Below are 19,541 nucleotides of genomic sequence, written 5' to 3'. Positions count from 1 at the left end.
TGTTTCTTCAGGCTACCTAACCTACTGAAGCTCCTCCCACACTGATCACACTGGTGGGGCTTCTCTCCTGTGTGTGTCAGCTGGTGTTTCTTCAGGTGCCCTGACTGACTGAAGCCCCTCCCACACTGTACACAGAGGTGGGGCTTCTCTCCTGTATGGGTCAGCAGGTGGCGCGTCAGGACCCCTGCCTGACTGAAGCTCCTCCCACACTGATCACACTGGTGGGGCTTCTCTCCAGTGTGGGTCAGCTTGTGTTTCTTCAGGTGCCCTGACACACTGAAGCTCCTCCCACACTGTACACAGAGGTGGGGCTTCTCTCCAGTGTGGGTCAGTAGGTGTGTCTTCAGGTGCCCTGACCGACTGAAGCTCCTCCCACACTCTTCACACTGGTGGGGCTTCTCTCCTGTGTGGGTCAGCTGGAACAGAAAACAAGGAGGGGTCAGACTGCTAGGAGCAGAACACAAGGAGGGGTCAGACTGCTAGGAGCAGAACACAAGGAGGGGTCAGACTGCTAGGAGCAGAACACAAGGAGGGGTCAGACTGCTCGGAGCAGCAGTCACCACTAGGGGCAGAGTGGGTAACATCTTAAAACAGGAAAGAAATAGCTCTCTGAAAGAGACTAGTGGACACACATAGTAAAAGTAGCCAGCTCACGGTGTTGTTCCATGTAGAGAAACAAAGCCACAGATGATGGACCTGGACCAGATAATTGCTGGTGATTATGATCACAATATTTCAGATATTGTCCTGCGTTGTAAAAAACCCCACATACCTGGTGCTCCAAACTGGATCAAACAAACACTTTAAATGAATTGCAGATACTATTTGACTAATGACCTTCTTTCACTTCATTACCTTGCAGGGGGGCGGGGCAGACGGGGTCCCAAAGGAAGTGCCTGGTTGAGAGGCTGTGGAGGGGAGGAGCCTCTCTGGGCGGATCTGTCCACTCGTCAGCAGCTGAAAGTACAGATCATTATGAATCCTCTTCAGGTGCTTGTGGAGGTAGATCTCAGAGGTGAAGGGTCCGTGTACGTTTTGATAGTTCGTTTTTCGTTTCAAAAGGAAAAACGGAAAAAAATACGGAAATACGAGGCGTTTCCTATTTCCGTTTGAAACCAAAATCGAAAAAACGGGGAAAAACTGAAATACGGACCTGTTTTTCGTATTTTGGTATCAGAATCAAATGAAAAAAGGAGTACATAATGGGCCGTGTACGTTTTGATAGTTCGATTTTCGTTTTTGATGTGAAGAATGGAGAACGGAACCACGTGACAAGTACATTTTTCAATGTAAAAGCCATGCACAATCTAACGTTAACGAATATGTATAACGTTATGAATAAATACATGTGTTATATTGACAAGGCTTAACCCGAGGTTCAATAAGATTCCTTTATTGACTTGTTCGTATATCTGCATCCATTCATGTCGCTCACGTCTGTCACGTTCAACTCGTGTGTGTGTCGCCTTCCTGGTGACGTCACAATAACAACGACAATCAAAGAGGTTCAAACCCGAACCTAATACATCACATCCTTCTCTTTAACATATTTTTTTACGTTAAATATTTTTCTCAAACAGAACTTAGTATTCTACCTTTGTTTAGCTTGAACTCTTGCAAACACGTCCTATTTCCCCAAAACAAACTTAACAAACATTTCCCAACTTAAATGTCTACTCAGAGCTAAGGTTGGGCATCGTTTGGATTTGAACGATTCCGGTTCCGATTCTCCATATCGATTCCTGTTCTGAACGATTCTCGATTCCGATTCTTTGAGCTCAGGTCACAGCTTATTTCGCAGGATTTTTTTTTTTTTTTTAACGTTTTAATTTTTTTTCATACTATTCACATTTTCAGTTGACTTGATACAGTTTAATTTGGTTGCTGTACTGTAACTAGGGTATTAATTAACAAAGTAAAAAAAAATTAATTTTTTTTTTTTTAAGAATCGAAATGCAGGTATGTTACTTCCGGTTCCAGAACCGGAAGTTAGGAACCGGTTCCTAATTAGAACCGGTTTTCGGTGCCCAACCCTACTCAGAGCATCCACCTGCTGTAAATGAAATAACAATGTTAGTCACAGACAACTTTCACTTTAAAGGATCCTGTAACTTAAACCCACTTGAACCATGACATAATGCAAAGCACTTAATGCGAAAACTTGAATATGAAAATACTCCAACAACATGCATATGAAAACACTCCAGTTACTCTCTGTATCTAGGAGGTAGTTTAACTGGTCTACCAGACCTAGTCTGATACGGCTGCGTTTCAGATTGTCCATCATGTGTCTCTGTTTGGTCTGCAACACCTGTGTTCTCTGCTGAACGTGTGCGTGTTGCCAGATTCTCTCGTGTCACAGTCCATGTTCTGGTAAGCATCCTGTTCATTTGTAGATGGAAAAGTTCTCTCCTCCGTTTGTCTCAGGTATTTTCTGTTTCTCCTGTACTGTCTCCCATCCGGTGTGCGAACCACATATGAACGCGGTTGGTCATGTTTGTGCAGGACCACGGCCGGCTGCCATGTTTCACCTCTTTGAACCCTGACGTTTTCTCCTGCTTGTAGGTCAGGCAGTCTTTTTGTTTGCAAAGTAGAGTTTTTGTTTCTCCTGTTTGTCACTCAACTGCCTACGCACGTATGTAGTTCCTTCTGGAGTGAGCAGTGATGTCCAGGCAGGCAGTTTTCCTTTCAGCCGCCGTCCCATGAGCAACTGTGCCGGTGATAGTCTTACACCTTCCAGCGGTGTGTTGCGATACTCCAATAGCGATATGTAGGGGCATTACTTCCTTCTGATTTCTTCAGCATATTTTTGATAGTCTGTACTGTTCTTTCTGCTTGCCCATTTGACTGGGCGTGACCGGGACTCGACGTGGTGTGGATGAATTCCCAGCTTTCTGCAAAGTCATTGAACTCAGCACTGGAATACTGAGGACCATTATCCGTGAAGACAACATCAGGAATGCCATGTCTGGCAAATATTGATTTCAGTCCGACAATGACACTGCCATTGGTAGTGTCTCTCAGTTTTGTGATTTCCGGGAACTTTGAGAAATAGTCCACACACAGCAGGAACTCAGATCCCTTATAATGAAAGAGATCACTCCCTACTTTTGACCACGGTCTGTCTGGTACTGGGTGTGGGAGCAACGGTTCTCTCTGATTGTTGTTCCTGTTCTCATTACATATGGCACACTGAGATACCATCTCTTCAATTTGTGAAGACATGCATGGCCAATGTAACTGAGGGGTTACAAAACCCTGACTGTATTAAAGATTGTGATAGATTAAACCACTGCTAGTTATGTACTTTAATTACTGGCCAGACAGTACATCTAATATATGGCAGACACTCATAATAACACGGCACTGACAAAGAAATATCATTTGAGGGTATTTATTATTATGCAGTAAATGTTACAGATATGAGAATTAGGGTCGCACTTGTATGGCGAAGAATATGCATAAATCAGTCAGTAGCATAAGTCAATGGGAATAGAATAATTCCTACGATGGGGTACTAGGCTAACGCCGCCTGGCGTAGGATGGCAATTATATGGGGGAAACGCTGGTACCGCTGGAGACAATGGGGTTCCTCCCAGAGTTGTAAGCTCTGGAGGAGAGAGGAATGTTCGGATACTCAGTCTGATCAATTGAAGAAGAAGGGGTTTCACGTACAGAAGCCAGTCCTTGTAATCCAAAGCTCAGCATCAAAAGCAATAACTGTAATCCAATTGCACGATAGCAATGATGATAGCCAGCTAGCCTCGGTCCATGAGGCCAGCCTGAATGTAGATCCTCAAGGTGGTTAAATCCAAACGACAGTGGAGATTAACGATGCTCTTCTCCAGGTAGTACGTTCCACAATCAATATAATCCAACCAATACTGGTTCTGCAATCGCCGCCGTCGGTTCTCCTGTGCACATGTCCAGTAGGTTCTCCGACTAGGCCTCCTCGTGTGCTGGTACCAATGTATTTAGTCCACGCGCACTGGCTAAGGTCCACTAGCTAAACGAACGAACTGCTGGGTAATGCGGCACACGAACGAACTGCTGTTGGCACGATACACAATAATTAACGACTCTTTACTTCACATTAAGCTAAGTCGAACTTGACGTTACTGCATTAAATCTGACACTTTTACTATTCACTTCGCACATGGTTCTCAACGCTCTGTTAGACGAACTGCTTCTCACTACATTAGAATCACACTGAACTTGATGAACAGCTACTGTTCGCACCTGCCGCCGTATATATACTTAAGTGGCTATCTAGTGCCGAACCTCAGTTCTCGTCTCGAATCAATGCGCTGTCTCCGGGCATGTTGCCCGGACTCGCCTTTGAACCTGACTTTGGGGGCTTGCGGTCTGGCGCCGATAGCGTCATCCAATAAGGAAAGCGAATATTACTAGGATTCAAACGCAGGCTTAAAGGGATATAACGTGTATATATAAATAATATACAAGGTATATAAAACAATAAATGTAGATTCTCAGCTTTAATCTGGCCCTTCACAACAGCCGCCTCCTAATTAGTCCGCACCTAATTAGTTAAGGGAGACAGATTAATAGTCCAGTCAACTGCTCAATATTTGTTGTGAGGAGTAGGGCAATCTACAAAGTCAGTGGGTCATGGTCGTCATCAGGGGAGTCAGGGATCTCCGGCAACTCTATCAGCTTCGCCACGGGTCGGGTGTAGGTCCGCCCTTGGACTATGACTTCTGCCGCTCTGACCTTCCCATCGGCACCAGTAATCACTTTGATTACGCGGCCGGCCGGCCACATAGCTCGGGGTAGTGACTGGTCTATGATCATAACGACTGTGTCCACCTTCAGGTTGTCCCTGTCCTTTACCCACTTCTGACGGGCTTGGAGGGACGGTAGGTAGTGGAGGAGGAAACTGTTCCAAAACTGGTCAGCCAATACCTGACTGTATCTCCACATTCTTCGGCCGTTCACTTCTTCAGGTCTGTACACCGCCTGTGGAAGGGCAGGGTCCAGCCGCCCCATCAAGAGATAGTTTGGGGTGACTGGGTCGAAGTCTGCTACATCACTTGAGACGTAACCGAGGGGCTTCGAGTTCAAGACGCCCTCGATCTCCGTGAGGACTGTCGTGAGGACTTCTTCCGCCACGGTCTGGGCCCCAAGCACGGCGTACAGAGCTGTCTTTATAGAACGGACTTCTCTTTCCCAGGTTCCCCCGAAATGAGGGGCGTTCGGGGGGTTGAACTGGAATTCGACCTGATAGGGAGTGAGGTGGGTCTTAAGTTCTGGGCCCATGGCCTGGAAACTCTCTCTCAGTTCTCTTTCTCCGCCTTTGAAGTTTGTCCCTTGATCGGACAACAACACACACAGGCTTCCCTTTCGGGATTTAAATCTCCGGAAGGACATGAGGAATGAATCCGTACTGATGGTCTGGAGGATCTCTATATGAACGGCCCGTGTGGTCATACACTTGTATACAATGCCCCACCTCTTCTCTGTCCCTCTTCCTTTCTTGACGTAGAGCGGGCCGAAGCAGTCCACGCCTGTGGAGTGGAAGGCCTTCTCGCCGAGTCGGAGGCGGCAGGGAGGCAGGTCGGCCATCATAGGTATACTGGGCTGTGCTCGCCACTTGCGACAGTCTAGACAGGTCCGTTGGAAGCGACGTACTGCTTCTCTCCCTTGCAGTATCCAGTAACGGCGTCGGATCTCAGCGAAGACTCTCTGCCCCCGCGTGGTGCACATCCTCGTCGTACTTCTTTATGATAAGCTCGGTTACCTTGTGTCGGCTGTTGAGGACGATAGGATACTTGACGTCATCCGTTAAGTCCGGGGCCCGTCTCAGACGACCACCCACCCTGATGAGGTCATGGGTGTCGAGCTCGGGGGCCAACGTGAGCAGTCGGCTGTCTGAAGGGATTGGCTTTTTCCCCTGCAGGCAGTCTAGCTCATCTGGAAATGAGTCTCTTTGGGCTCGCTGTAGCAGAAGGAGTGTCGCCTCTGCGTAGTTCGATGCGTCGATGTCTGTGGTGGGGGGAACCTCAGGGTGGTGCCACAAGAATGTCCTTTTCTGCGCACTCTCAAAGGTTAAGCAGTCGTCTATGTTAGGGTCTGTTGGAGCTGGGACGTGCGTCAGCCCGCAGAACATAGACTTCTTGATCTCTGCCTCCTCTTGACTAGCCTCCCGTGGTGTGGGGGTAGGCCACTCCTCCTCCGGGAGCTTGAGGAACTCAGGACCGTCACTGTAAATGTTGGGACGTGTGAGGTCGTCTAGAGACATCCCCCGTGTGATGACATCTGCTGGGTTCTGCTTGGTGTCAACGTACCTCCAGCACGCTGATCCTACCAAGTCTTGAATCTCGGTGACTCTGACTCCGACGAAGACTTTGTATCTACAAGAATCGGACTGGATCCATGTGAGCATAGTCATGGAGTCTGACCACAAGATTGTCTTCTGCACCGTTATGGTGAGTTCACGTTGTATCAGCGTGGCGAGTTGCGCGCCTACCAGAGCTGCGCAGAGCTCTAGACGCGGGATAGATTGTTGCTTGCGGGGGGCTATTCTTGAGCGAGCCAGGACGAAAGCTGTGTGTACTTCTCCTCCCTCCTCTCGGGCTCTCAAGTAAGCCACCGAACCGTAAGCTACTTCTGAGGCGTCACTGAAGACGTGCAGGTCCATCTGACACGTCTCCAGCCGCACTGTGGGTGGGAAGTAGCTCCGGCGAATGTTCACATTTTGGAGCGAGTCGAGTTCTCTCTCCCACTCTCTCCAGGTGGAAGCTAGGTGGTCGGGTATGGGGTCGTCCCAGCCCTGCTCCTTGTCCCACAGTTCTCGCACAAGCATCTTCGCCCGAGTGGTGTAAGGTAGGATACACCCCAGCGGGTCGTATTGGCTTGCGAGTGTTCTGTATACGCTCCGTCGAGTGGTCGGTAGAGGGGTCGACCTTCCCTGCTCCTGGGTCAGGGGTGTGTGCTTATAATGGAGCGAGTCTGTTTTGAAGCGCCAGACGAGGCCCAATGTCATTTCCTGTGCTTCACCTGGGGTGGTCGCCATCCAGGTCTCGCTGCTTGCTGCCTTTGTCTCTGGGGAGAGGCTGCGAAGTACTTGAGGGTCACTGCTGGCCCACTGCCTAAGGTCGAAGCCGCCTTTAATCAGGGAGGCTCGGAGCTTAAGTAGGATGGCTTCGGCTTCTTCTGGCGTTGATACGCTTTGTAGACAGTTGTCCACGTAGAAACTCCTCTCTACGCTTTGTCTGACCTCCTCGTCAGCTCCAGGGTCTTCGGTCACGTGCTTTTGTAGTGCGAACGTGGCACAGCATGGGCTGCATGTGGTGCCGAAGGGGAGGACCTCCCATTGATAGATGGAGGGTTGTTCATCGTCGATCCTCTCTCTCCACAGGAACCGCAGCAGGGGCTTGTCCTCCTCCATCAGTCGCACCTGCAGGAACATCCCTTTGATGTCACCGCTGATGGCCACCTTGTCTTGGCGGAAACGTAGTAGTACGCCGAGGAGGGAGGGGCCGAGTGTCGGGCCGGGCAAGAGCAATTTATTCAGGTTCTGTAGTCCGATCTGGTAGCTGCAGTTGAATACAATGCGGTTCTTGCCGTTGTGGTGGACCTTGTGGTGGGGCACGTACCAGGATTCAGTCGTCTGGTCTGCCTCTTGATTGTCAATTTTCTTGATATGTCCCGCTGTGATCAGTTTGTCGATCTCCGCACGGTATATAGTGGCTTGAGTGGGGTCTTTATCTAGGCGCCGCTCTGTGTTCAGTAGATAGCGTTGTGTCGCTTCTTTTGAGGCGTGGAGGGTGGGCATCCCCTCTCGCCTCAAGAGTGGAGTTGCGTATCTCATCACTCCGTCGACCTCGACCCTCTTTGTCTTCTGCTCGAGGAGAGCTATGGCATACGTGTCTTCCTTTGAACAAACTAGTTTCCGTTCGTTCTTAAAGGGCATCGAGTCTAATGTCCATAGTCTCTCGACGTGCTGCAAGAGGGTGGTGTCGTCTTCGCTTATCCTCGTGTAGAGGCAGCGGGTGGCTGTCGGTCGGTTGGAAGACCCGGAAAGGGGGCCTTGTAGCGTCCAACCCAGGCGGGTCTTGACCGCTGCTGGGCAGCCTCTGGGTCCGATGTGGACCTGGTCCGTTGGGACGATGAGGTCTGCGTGGTCGGATCCTATGAGCAGGGTCGGGGTGGCGCCGTCGATGAACGGTATAGGTAGTTGACGTAGGTGCACGTATTTCTCCATCAGCTGTGGGATGGGGTAGGTATAACGTGACAGACCTATGTCATGGCTTGTGAAGGCGTTAGTGATGCTGTACCGCTTCTCGGGCTGCTCGACCGCTGCTATTGTGAATGAGACGTTTTCACCCTTTATGGTCTTTAGGTCTCGCCGAATAGTACGGATTGTCATTGTTTCTTCGGTACCCCGCAGGCCCAACTGGGCTGCGGCGGAAGCGAGTCTTTTCAGACCCATCGTCGAGGACGGCGTAAGTGTCCAGGACCTTGTCCTCGTAGCTTAGGAGCACTCGGACCACCTTCAAGAGCACTCGGGAGCTCCCGCTCTTCGCAGGGTCTATATACATGACATTTACTCTCGAGCTGCTTTGTGGTACGGGTCTCCTCTTGTTGCTGTCGTGCAGGACCTCCAGGTGGGCGCCGTCGCACTTGCTGCATCTTTTCTTCAGGCGGCACTCAGCTGCCATATGGCTGCGCGCGCAGCGGAAGCAGCGGCGGTTCGCGTTGATCCACTGACTCACTTCGTCAGCAGTCAACTTCTTGAAGGTGTCACATTGAGACAGCCAATGTTCATTTTCACAGTACTGGCAGGCAATCTTCCACTTTCCCTTCGCGTGGGGGGTGTTGTGGTTCTTGTGCTGCGGCACTGACTCGGCCTGGTGCATAACTGTCACTGACCGGCGGTTGTCATTGAACCTCCGCGGTCCATCTCTAGGGCTAGAGCCACTCCACACGAATGTGTCCAATCGTAGACTACTGACCTCCCTGGCGAGGAAATCAGCCAGGTCTAGGAGGGATGGTTCTGGGCCGTTGGGGTCACAGTGGTCTTTCTGCCGCCGAAAACGCTCTTGACGGGCTGGAGGGAGCTTCTCCAGTATCCGCTCCACGTTGGAATTTGCATACAGTTCATATCTCCCCTTCTCCTTTTGTGACCCCAGCATCCCCACGAGGGATTGTACCTTGATAGAGAGGTCATCTAGTGCTCTATTGTCTTTGGCTGGGGGGAGGCGGTCGATATCTCGTATTTCTTGGATCACGTAATGCGTCCATAGCGCGCGTCGAGGGCCACTAGAGCATCTGAGTAGGGGGTTCTTGAGTTCGAATATGCCAGCGCTATGTTGTGCGCTCTGGGCACTTTGAGATGCTTGAGGAGGATGGCATATTTATAAGACTCGTCGTGGACATCGGACATTATAGTCTCTAAACACATGCGTAATTCTGTGTACTGTGCTCTGTCCTCGCTTGCTGTCCTTCCTCATCCTCCGCTAGGTCCTGGAGTCTTCTAGTTAGTCTCTCGGCGACGTAGGCCGGTTCTTCCCGTTGGCTGGGTCCCGTATAGACCGGTCGGGGAGGGGGCTCGGCGACGTAGGCAGGTTCTTCCTGTTGGCCGGGTCCCGTGTAGATTTGTCGGGTAGGGGAAGGTGCCCTAGACCTGTGTCGTGATGATCTCCGGGAGCTCCGTGTGGAGGAGGGGGGGGTCGCCCTCTGGATCAATTGTTCTATCATCTGCGCCTGCAGACGGTCTCTTTCCATCTCGCGCTGTGCATTGGCGGCATCGCGCTGTGCATTGGCGCGGTCTCGCTGAATGTTCTCTTCAACCTGGAGGCGCCTCTCTTCCAGTCTGATAGTCATCGCTGCGTCAGCCTGGAGGCGACTCTCTTCCAGTCGGATGCGTTCGTGCTCACTCTGTTGTTGAGCTTGGAGACGTTCGCGCTCCACTGCAGACTGTTCGCGCGCACTCTGTTGTTGCGCTTGGAGGCGCTCTCGTTCCGCTGCAGAGTGTTCGCGCTCACTAAGTGTCTGTGCTTGGAGACGGTCTCTTTCGGTTGATGCTGTCAGTGTGGCAATCAAGGCTTGTGCTAAGTCGCTGGTCAGCCTCGCTGGGGGATGACACTGATGGAGGTGATCGGGCGCTGACAGGACTTGGTGGGGACCTGTTCTCTTGGCGCGCTCCGAGGTCCATCTCTTGAGCGCTGCTTCTTGATTTCTCCCGCGCCCCGAGGTCCATCTCTTGAGCGCGGTACTCTTCTCTGGGGTGCGCGCCGAGGTCTATCTCGGGTGCGCTCTCTTGGGTCTCTTGCGTTCCGGGGTCTATCCCGGTGGCGCTTTCTTTATCCTGGGGCGCTCCGGGGTCTATCCCGGTGGCGCCGTCTTTCTCCTTTGGCGCTCCGGGGTCTATCCCGGTGGCGCTGTCTTGGGGTATAGTCACGTCATGTCCCGCTTGTTCCCCCCCGTGAGCTAAGTCAGTTTCGTTAGAACCCACTGGGGTCTCTACTGGTGGGGCCGACAAGTCGATAGGATTGGGCATGCTTAAACTATCAGTTTTATCCGTGCTTAACGTCTTTTTAGATAAGCTAGGAGGTAAAACGAAAGCGTAGTCCTCCAGGTGTGGAGGTGGCTGACGTTTGCGCCGAGGGCGCTCTAGTTTGGGAGAGCCGTCTGGAGAGTGTCCGCCGCTGGCCATATCAATATTAATATGATATTAAAGATTACTGATACCCTCCGACTCGAAGGACCAATTGTAACTGAGGGGTTACAAAACCCTGACTGTATTAAAGATTGTGATAGATTAAACCACTGCTAGTTATGTACTTTAATTACTGGCCAGACAGTACATCTAATATATGGCAGACACTCATAATAACACGGCACTGACAAAGAAATATCATTTGAGGGTATTTATTATTATGCAGTAAATGTTACAGATATGAGAATTAGGGTCGTGCTTGTATGGCGAAGAATATGCATAAGTCAGTCAGTAGCATAAGTCAATGGGAATAGAATAATTCCTACGATGGGGTACTAGGCTAACGCCGCCTGGCGTAGGATGGCAATTATATGGGGGAAACGCTGGTACCGCTGGAGACAATGGGGTTCCTCCCAGAGTTGTAAGCTCTGGAGGAGAGAGGAATGTTCGGATACTCAGTCTGATCAATTGAAGAAGAAGGGGTTTCACGTACAGAAGCCAGTCCTTGTAATCCAAAGCTCAGCATCAAAAGCAATAACTGTAATCCAATTGCACGATAGCAATGATGATAGCCAGCTAGCCTCGGTCCATGAGGCCAGCCCGAATGTAGATCCTCAAGGTGGTTAAATCCAAACGACAGTGGAGATTAACGATGCTCTTCTCCAGGTAGTACGTTCCACAATCAATATAATCCAACCAATACTGGTTCTGCAATCGCCGCCGTCGGTTCTCCTGTGCACATGTCCAGTAGGTTCTCCGACTAGGCCTCCTCGTGTGCTGGTACCAATGTATTTAGTCCACGCGCACTGGCTAAGGTCCACTAGCTAAACGAACGAACTGCTGGGTAATGCGGCACATAGGCCTGCCACGATAACACATTTTGCTGGGCGATTAATTGCCCCCGAAAATATCGCGATAAGCGATATTATTGCGACCGGTTAGAGAATTTTTTTTTGAGAAATTTATTTCCCAAAACTTTTATTTTGAAGCCCACCGCTCCGTCTTTTCCGGTGTTTAGACTTTTATTTTGAAGCCCACCGACCGGACCGGAAGTACTGTTGTTATTATCCTAGCGGCACCGCCACCTATGAGCGGCCAACTTGTCTCGTCCGGTTGTGTTTTTGAGCTAATGATAAAACAAATATTGAGTTTGTTGGTGAACAACTAACTTTAGGTTAGTTTTAACGTTAGCTACTAACGTTAGATGCAGCTACTACAGGCAATCAACGATGAGGAGGAAGCGTCAAAGCAGTATATAATAGATTAGCTGTGGCGCGTAGGCACTGCAGCACGACTCGAAACTACCTACTACGTTATAATAAATGAATTCATGTTTAACTTGTCCCCGTGTCCAGTCCTTTGACTAGCCCCACCCGTTCATTGTAAACAATGATGCATGTAATTGTATTAACGTTATTCTGTGTTGTAGCTATGCTATACGTTGTATTTCGTTTGTTAGCTAATGTTGTTAGCTTTGAATGAGAATCAACACTCGATCTTTCATCTTTATTTAGCAGTCCAGTTTCTCCGGGCAGTAGCGAGTAACTACTTGGGTCTAAAAATAGCTAACGTTACACTATAAATAACGCTACTTGGTTAAAAGGAGCAACACCATTGAGAAATGTAGTTAAGCTATATGTGGCGTTGCTACTGCCCCACGGAGCTCCCTTGCTGTGCTCTGTAGTAAGGCCAGCGGCCCCCCACACGGACAGTGACTGACAAGGCGCAAATAGCAATTAATCGCGCCCGTCAAAATCATTGCATTACTTTTAATTATCGCGGCAATTAATCGATTTATTGCTTATCGCGGCAGGCCTAGCGGCACACGAACGAACTGCTGTTGGCACGATACACAATAATTAACGACTCTTTACTTCACATTAAGCTAAGTCGAACTTGACGTTACTGCATTAAATCTGACACTTTTACTATTCACTTCGCACGTGGTTCTCAACGCTCTGTTAGACGAACTGCTTCTCACTACATTAGAATCACACTGAACTTGATGAACAGCTACTGTTCGCACCTGCCGCCGTATATATACTTAAGTGGCTATCTAGTGCCGAACCTCAGTTCTCGTCTCGAATCAATGCGCTGTCTCCGGGCATGTTGCCCGGACTCGCCTTTGAACCTGACTTTGGGGGCTTGCGGTCTGGCGCCGATAGCGTCATCCAATAAGGAAAGCGAATATTACTAGGATTCAAACGCAGGCTTAAAGGGATATAACGTGTATATATAAATAATATACAAGGTATATAAAACAATAAATGTAGATTCTCAGCTTTAATCTGGCCCTTCACAACAGCCAATATAAAATGTCTCTCCTTGCACTTAACAATTCCTAAGTGTGACTCATGGATTTTGTTAATAATTTCTTGTCTCAACTGCTGCGGAACAATGAGCTTCGCTCCCTTGAACATCAGACCATCTGCGTGTGAGATTTCTTCTTTAAATGTCCAATAGGGTTGAATTTCCTTTAGCACTTCTGTCTTTCGGCCATCCCTTGAGTGTGGTTTCTTTTAGTAGCTGCATTTCGGGGTCTTCTGCCGTTGCTGTTCTGAATGTGTGCAGTTTCTCCTCTGATATCGGCAGCTGCAGAGTGATCATATTCACCTCCAAGTCTTTCTCCAATAGATCTTCTTTCTGCTCTTTCAGGAACGCTCGACTTAGAGCATCTGCAATATGAAGTTCCTTGCCTGGCCTGTAGGTGACTTTTAGGCTGTACCTTTGCAACCTAAGCGGCATTGACTGTAGCCTCATAGGAGCTTGGTGTAAAGGCTTTTTAAAGATGCTCTCCAAAGGCTTGTGGTCGCTCTCAACGTGTATGCTTTTTCCATAAACATACTGATGGAATTTTTCACATCCATAGACTATAGCAAGTAGCGCTTTTTCTATCTGGGCATACCTGCGCTGACAGTCAGTGAGAGACCTAGACCCAAAAACTACAGGTTGCTCATCTTGTAGTAGGACCGCTCCGAGGCCTTCTGAGCTGGCATCTACTGACATAGTCACTGGTTTGTTGACGTCATAAAACTTCAGGGTTGGAGCACTAGTGACCAGCTGTTTGATTTGTTCAAAACTCCTCTTTTGTGGTTCCTCCCAGTGCCACTCTGTCATTTTCAAGCAGCTTCCTTAACGGTGCACTGACATCTGACAGATTTGGTATGAACTTGGCGAGATATTGAACCATACCATTGAACCTGAGCAGGTCCTGTTTGTTCTGTGGTGGGGGTATTTGTGTCACTGCTCTCACCTTCTCCCCATCTGGTTTCAGCCCACTGGCGCTGAGTATGTGTCCTATGTATCTTATTTCACTTGTCCTGACAGCGCACTTGTTCCTGTTCAGTTTCAAGTTGTATTCCCTTGCTCTGTCTAACAGTTTAAGCACCCTGTGGTCGTGCTCTTCCTTGGTGTCTCCCCATACAGGCATGTCATCTATGATGTTTACGACACCTTCTAGACCTTCAATCATCTGCGCTATTGCCCTTTGAAACACCTCTGGCGCAGATGAAATACCAAACGGTAGACGTAAGAATCTGTACCTACCTATGGGAGTGTTAAAGGTGCATAGCTTTGAACTTTCTTCGTCAAGCTTTATTTGCCAAAAACCCTGATTAGCGTCCAACACTGAGAAGAACTTGGCGTTTGGCATACGGGAAACTACTTCCTCCACAGTGAGCAATGGGTAATGCTCCCGTTTAATAGCTTCATTTAAGTCCTTAGGATCCATGCAGATTCTGATTTTATTTGGTTTGACCACAGTCACCATACTGTTAACCCACTCAGTTGGCTCAATCTGCCTTGTTATTACCCCCAATTTCTCCATGCGCTGTAGTTCCTCAACTACCCTGTCTCTGAGCGCGACTGGGAGCATGCACTACAGGTGTAACAGTGGGGTCAACTTGAATATGATGCTGACCGGGTAAGCAGCCCAGTCCACTGAACAGATCATCATAATCCTTAAGAATGTCACTTTCCGGTTTGACGACAGTATGTGACGGTCGCATCTGTCACAAGCTCTCCGCTCCATTTTTTGTTAATTTAGCTTAAAAACCTACTTTATACAACACTAATGTGTTTAAACCTCGACGTATATATTAACTAAGACCTTCAACTAACTATATCAACAGTGAAACGCAGCATGCCAGCAAAGAAAGATAACTCAAAAAGCCGTGAAGCAGATTCTCCAACGGCAGACGGTGCGGTGACACGTTCCACAGGGAAGGGAAAAGCAGACGCTATTGAGAATAAAAAGCCAGACAATAGCATGGATTCTAACATTCATACGACCTCAGCCGAGACAGTCATGGAGAGTATTTCACCCGACTTCAAAACGCTGATGACAGCTATGATGAAGATCTTAACCGACAAGGTTAATGATATTGCTAAAGCTGTGGAAAGAGCCAAGACTAATGCTACCGCATTTAAGATAGCCATAGAGGCTAAACTTGAAGATATCAAGACACAGGTTGTAGCACAATCCGATCGCATAACGGCGGTTGCAAATACTGGGATCGAATACTCACGGAAGCAATAGGAGAAGAATAAGGAACTATCTGAAGCTATCGCCGAAGTATCGAAGGAAATGCAACTGGAAAACAAACAGCTCCGGCAGATGATCCATGACAACAAGGAGGAAAACTTGATCCATCTGCTAGAAATAGAACGGCACGCCCGCAGATTCAATCTCCGTATAGTGGGTTTGGATGAATCAGTCAACTGCACAGATGACAAGTTTGCTGCAGTGCTAGTCGAAATCCTAGGTTCTGAAATCCTATCTACAGAACCGATAGTGGACAAACGCTACAGAATTGGATCTGAAAACTATAATAACAACAAGGAAAGAGTGATAATTGCTAGTCTACGGGAAACTGCAACAAGACACACGATTATCAGGGAATCACGCAAGAAATGGGGGAAAACTGATGTACAAAGGGAAAAGAGCGTGGTTCTATGAAGACATGTGCAAGGAAGCCATAACTCTGCGGGCCCACTACAAGGGTGTAGTACACCGGCTATATGAGAAAGGTCTCCACCCCGTCTTACGGTATCCAGCTATTCTTTCCATAGTTGAGGGAGAAGGAAAGAGTTCGTGCTACGTTCGCTTGAGGCGGCAGAAGATTACATGAAGAATATAAAAAGTGGATGACAAGATTCATCTTTCATGGATAACTCTACAATTGCATGGACATCAAAAACGGCAACATACAAGCTTTTGACAACATTGAGAAATAAGTAATTTGATATAAAACGCTAAACACCATATATATATAGATTCACGGTAATATGCAGGTCATGATTTGAAACCGACCATTTTGGAACATTCTAGAATTTTCTATTCTATTTTTCTTACTTGAAGGCTATGAGTGAGTCATAACGGAATATTCTGGAATACACTGGATTGTTATTGTTCTATGCCAGTGGTTCCCAAACTGTGGTGCGCGCACCCCTTGTGGTGCGCGAGCGCCCTCTAGGTGGTGCGCGAGCGCCCTCTAGGTGGTGCGTGACATGAAAAGGCTAATGGTGGTAAAACATTTTTCTTTTTTTTTTTTTTTTTTTTACAATAAAATTTCATACAAATCTTAGTCAAACCTTTAGTATTATGGATATTAAACATACTGGCAGAGTATCGTCGTGAACATTTTAATTAAATAAAGAAATTCCCTATCCATAGTCGCCGTGGGAAGAGATAAAATAAAAAATTTAATCTGTGCACGGAGACCAGCAACAATTTTTTCTAACAGAAACCCATTGGGGGGTGCGCGAGCTAGGTCGGGAGGTGACAGGGGGTGCACGGCCAAAAAAGTTTGGGAACCGCTGTTCTATGGCACGAGGAATGTACTGGAACATTAAAACATCAATCTGCAAGTCACGAGCGGCTGACAGCACTCTGGAATACAATACCTTTTTCAATGATGGCCCCGTGAAATAACAACGATATGAGACTTGGTCATGAAATAGATGTGAAGAACAACGACCACCATAACAGATTAATGATCACGCATGACGGGGGACGATCTGCATACAAGTATTTAAAAATCGCCTTGTCGTTTAGATATGTAAACATGGAAAGGTATTTCAAAAAAAATAATTTAAGTAGATATTCCCGGATTATATGGGTTTTCGATATCTAATTCTAAACATCACTATTTCTTATTCTTTATTTCTTTATTCTGAAATGTTCTAACCAATAAATGTTAATAGAAGGTTTAAAAAAAAAGAAAAAAAGAGGTTTAAATGAGTATACCAATTGAGGTATAATTTTCATTCTGTTATAATTACATTAACGGGAGAGAGGCTTGGTCACAGGTGACATTCTATTAAATTAGAATTAAAAGCATAGATTCTATGGTATACATAGGAAAGCTTAGGATAAATTGCTCATTCTGGGCAGACCGGAGGTGCAGGAAAGGAAGAAGTTGTACGCAAAGGAGGTATCAAATAGGTACCTTGTACGACTCTGTAAGGGAGGGGGGATCAGGTTTTTTTTTGTATATATGTATGTTTTTATGCTCTGCTCTCAACAGGACCTCAACAGTGGGATGTAAATCCATTGTGAATTCGCACTACAGAAATATTACCAACAAATACAAATCAATATGTATAGATTATGGCTAGTTTGAATATAATGATCTGGAACACTGGGGGAATAAATAATCAACATAAACGCAAAAGCGTGCTCACATTGATGAAAAACAAACAGGTTGATGTGGCTCTCTTAAGCGAAACGCACATTTTAGTGGGAGACAAAGCTATGTTAACGGACAACACATACCATAACATTAGTCACTCTTCCTTTGGAACGAGAACCCGTGGAGTTGCTATAGTCGTGAAACGGAAATTGAATATTGAATTGAAGGGAGTATGGTCTGATGCAGATGGTCGGAAACCATAGCTAAGATTATACACAATAGGAAAATAGCGTTGGTAGCGGTATATGCCCCAAATCTATACGAAACTAATTTCTACACTGCACTCACTAGGGAAATGTTAAACCTTCCAGAATACTCATTTATAATTGGTGCAGATTTTAATGCCATTTGGGACCCTGGGTTGGATAAGTCTTATCCCAACTTTTCCAACGAACAAAAAAAGTTATCTAAAGCGTTAAAGGATTGGACAAAGAATACAGGTGTAAATGATCTATGGCGATCACTCAACCCCACGACCCGGAAGTACTCTTGTCGATCAGCAAGACATAAAACACTCTCCAGAATAGATTATGTTTTCGCAACCCCGAGACTATTTGATAACTATGAAGTAGGGGTGGACGGTATGGTCTAAAATGTATATCACGGTATAATTTGAAGCATAGACGGTAACGGTATATATCACGGTATCATCGTTTTTGATTAAAAAAAAATGTAATTTTATATAATTTTCTTTTTTTTATAAAATATATATATTATATAATTAGACTTGTACTTGTATTATCTGCGAGACATCGCCACCACGCAACAAGCTCCACTGTCTGTGTGTACTCTAGTAGCCTCCAGCTACGGCCAGGATTCCCCGGAGCTGCACCTGGACCTATACTCGAGTAGCCTCGAGCAGAGCTACGGCCAGGATTCTCCGGCGCTGCACCTGGACCCTATTGCTATAACGTTACTTAACTGTGCTCAGCAAGCCCTCAGCTCGAATACGCATCGAATCAGTGTTATAAGACATTGATATCAGGAGCCATCTGTAGCTACTGCTAGCCGGATATATAACGTTAATACAACGCCTCAGTGAATTATTTAGTTCAATGGGACATTTCGTTTTGAACAGTGAACTAACTTGCGCTAACGTGAGCTAACAGGAAGCATACACGTCTCTGCTAGACTTTGTGGAGCGTTTGTTGATGTCAGGAGCTATCGGTAGCTGGCCGACTAGATACCGTTCGGTTAGACAATGCCTCATCATGTATTAAACTAAAAGTGAATAGTTGACTGGGTCATTTTGTAACGTTAGCTCAGGGAGACGCTGCCGTCCTCCCGACAGCTCCCGTGTCCCGTCCCACTAGACTACTAGACCAGTGTTTACATGCGTGCGGTAGGGGCTGGCACGCCCACTGCGCGAAGCCTCCTAAATAACTTTTTCCAGTTCGCACATATCTATTATCTATGACTAATTCTATCTATTTTTAGGGGCAAATGCGAGTGAAATAGTCGCGCTGTGGTTACATGACGTCATTGCTATTTTAGAGCTGCCCTACCGGTTACACGGTATAGTCAAAATCCATACCGTAGAGCAAATTCATACCGTTTATACCGTATACCGTTTATACCGTCCACCCCTACTATGAAGTGGAGATGGTACCCAATGCATTATCAGATCACTGTTATTTACTCTTAAAAGGATAATTTGGTGTACTATCATCCCGAGCCCCAAGATGGCGCTTTAACACGACACTGCTGAATAACAAGGAATTCATTACACAACTCAAAGAAGCTCTTTCAGTATTTCTACTAGAGAATGTGAACTCGGGACCCTAGAATATTATGGATTTCGGTAAAGGGAATGATCAAGGATTTCACTGATAGCTTTTCATCCAAAATACGCAAGAATCGATGCTCAAAACTGGTGGAACTAGAAACGCTTTACTCTACGTTATTTACTTCTTTACAATATAACGACTCGGTTCGACTGGAATCTCAAGTTAATTTACTAAAAATAGAGATTAACGCCATTTATAAACAACAATCTGAAGTAGGGATGCACCGAATGGGAAATTCTTGGCCAAAACCGATACCGAAAATAGGAAACAGTTGGCCGAAAACCGAATGCCGAAAGGCCGAAAATGATTCATAGAATAGATTTTTTTTTACCAATGTTGTTCAGCTACCGGATTATAGAAAAATATATGATTATGGCAAAA

At 47.0% G+C, this 19,541-nt stretch overlaps 1 long non-coding RNA gene across 1 annotated transcript in view; it reads right to left on the bottom strand.

Moving 5' to 3' along the window:
• Positions 1-311: 311 nt before the first annotated feature.
• LOC311231901 overlaps positions 312-19,541 on the bottom strand; it is a 38,470-nt gene continuing 19,240 nt past the window's right edge. The window contains exons 2-3 of the long non-coding RNA XR_014619890.1: positions 856-957; positions 312-416 (exon numbers count right to left, since the gene is read on the bottom strand). This is a non-coding gene — a long non-coding RNA (uncharacterized lncRNA). The remainder of the gene's footprint in view (positions 417-855; positions 958-19,541) is intronic.

This window comes from Notolepis coatsorum, assembly GCF_963971535.1.
Source record: "Notolepis coatsorum genome assembly, chromosome: 7".
In the NCBI taxonomy this organism is placed as follows: Eukaryota; Metazoa; Chordata; class Actinopteri; order Aulopiformes; family Paralepididae; genus Notolepis; species Notolepis coatsorum.
The sequence above is the reverse complement of the archived record's forward strand: the minus strand, read 5'-3'. Positions and strand labels throughout refer to the sequence as shown.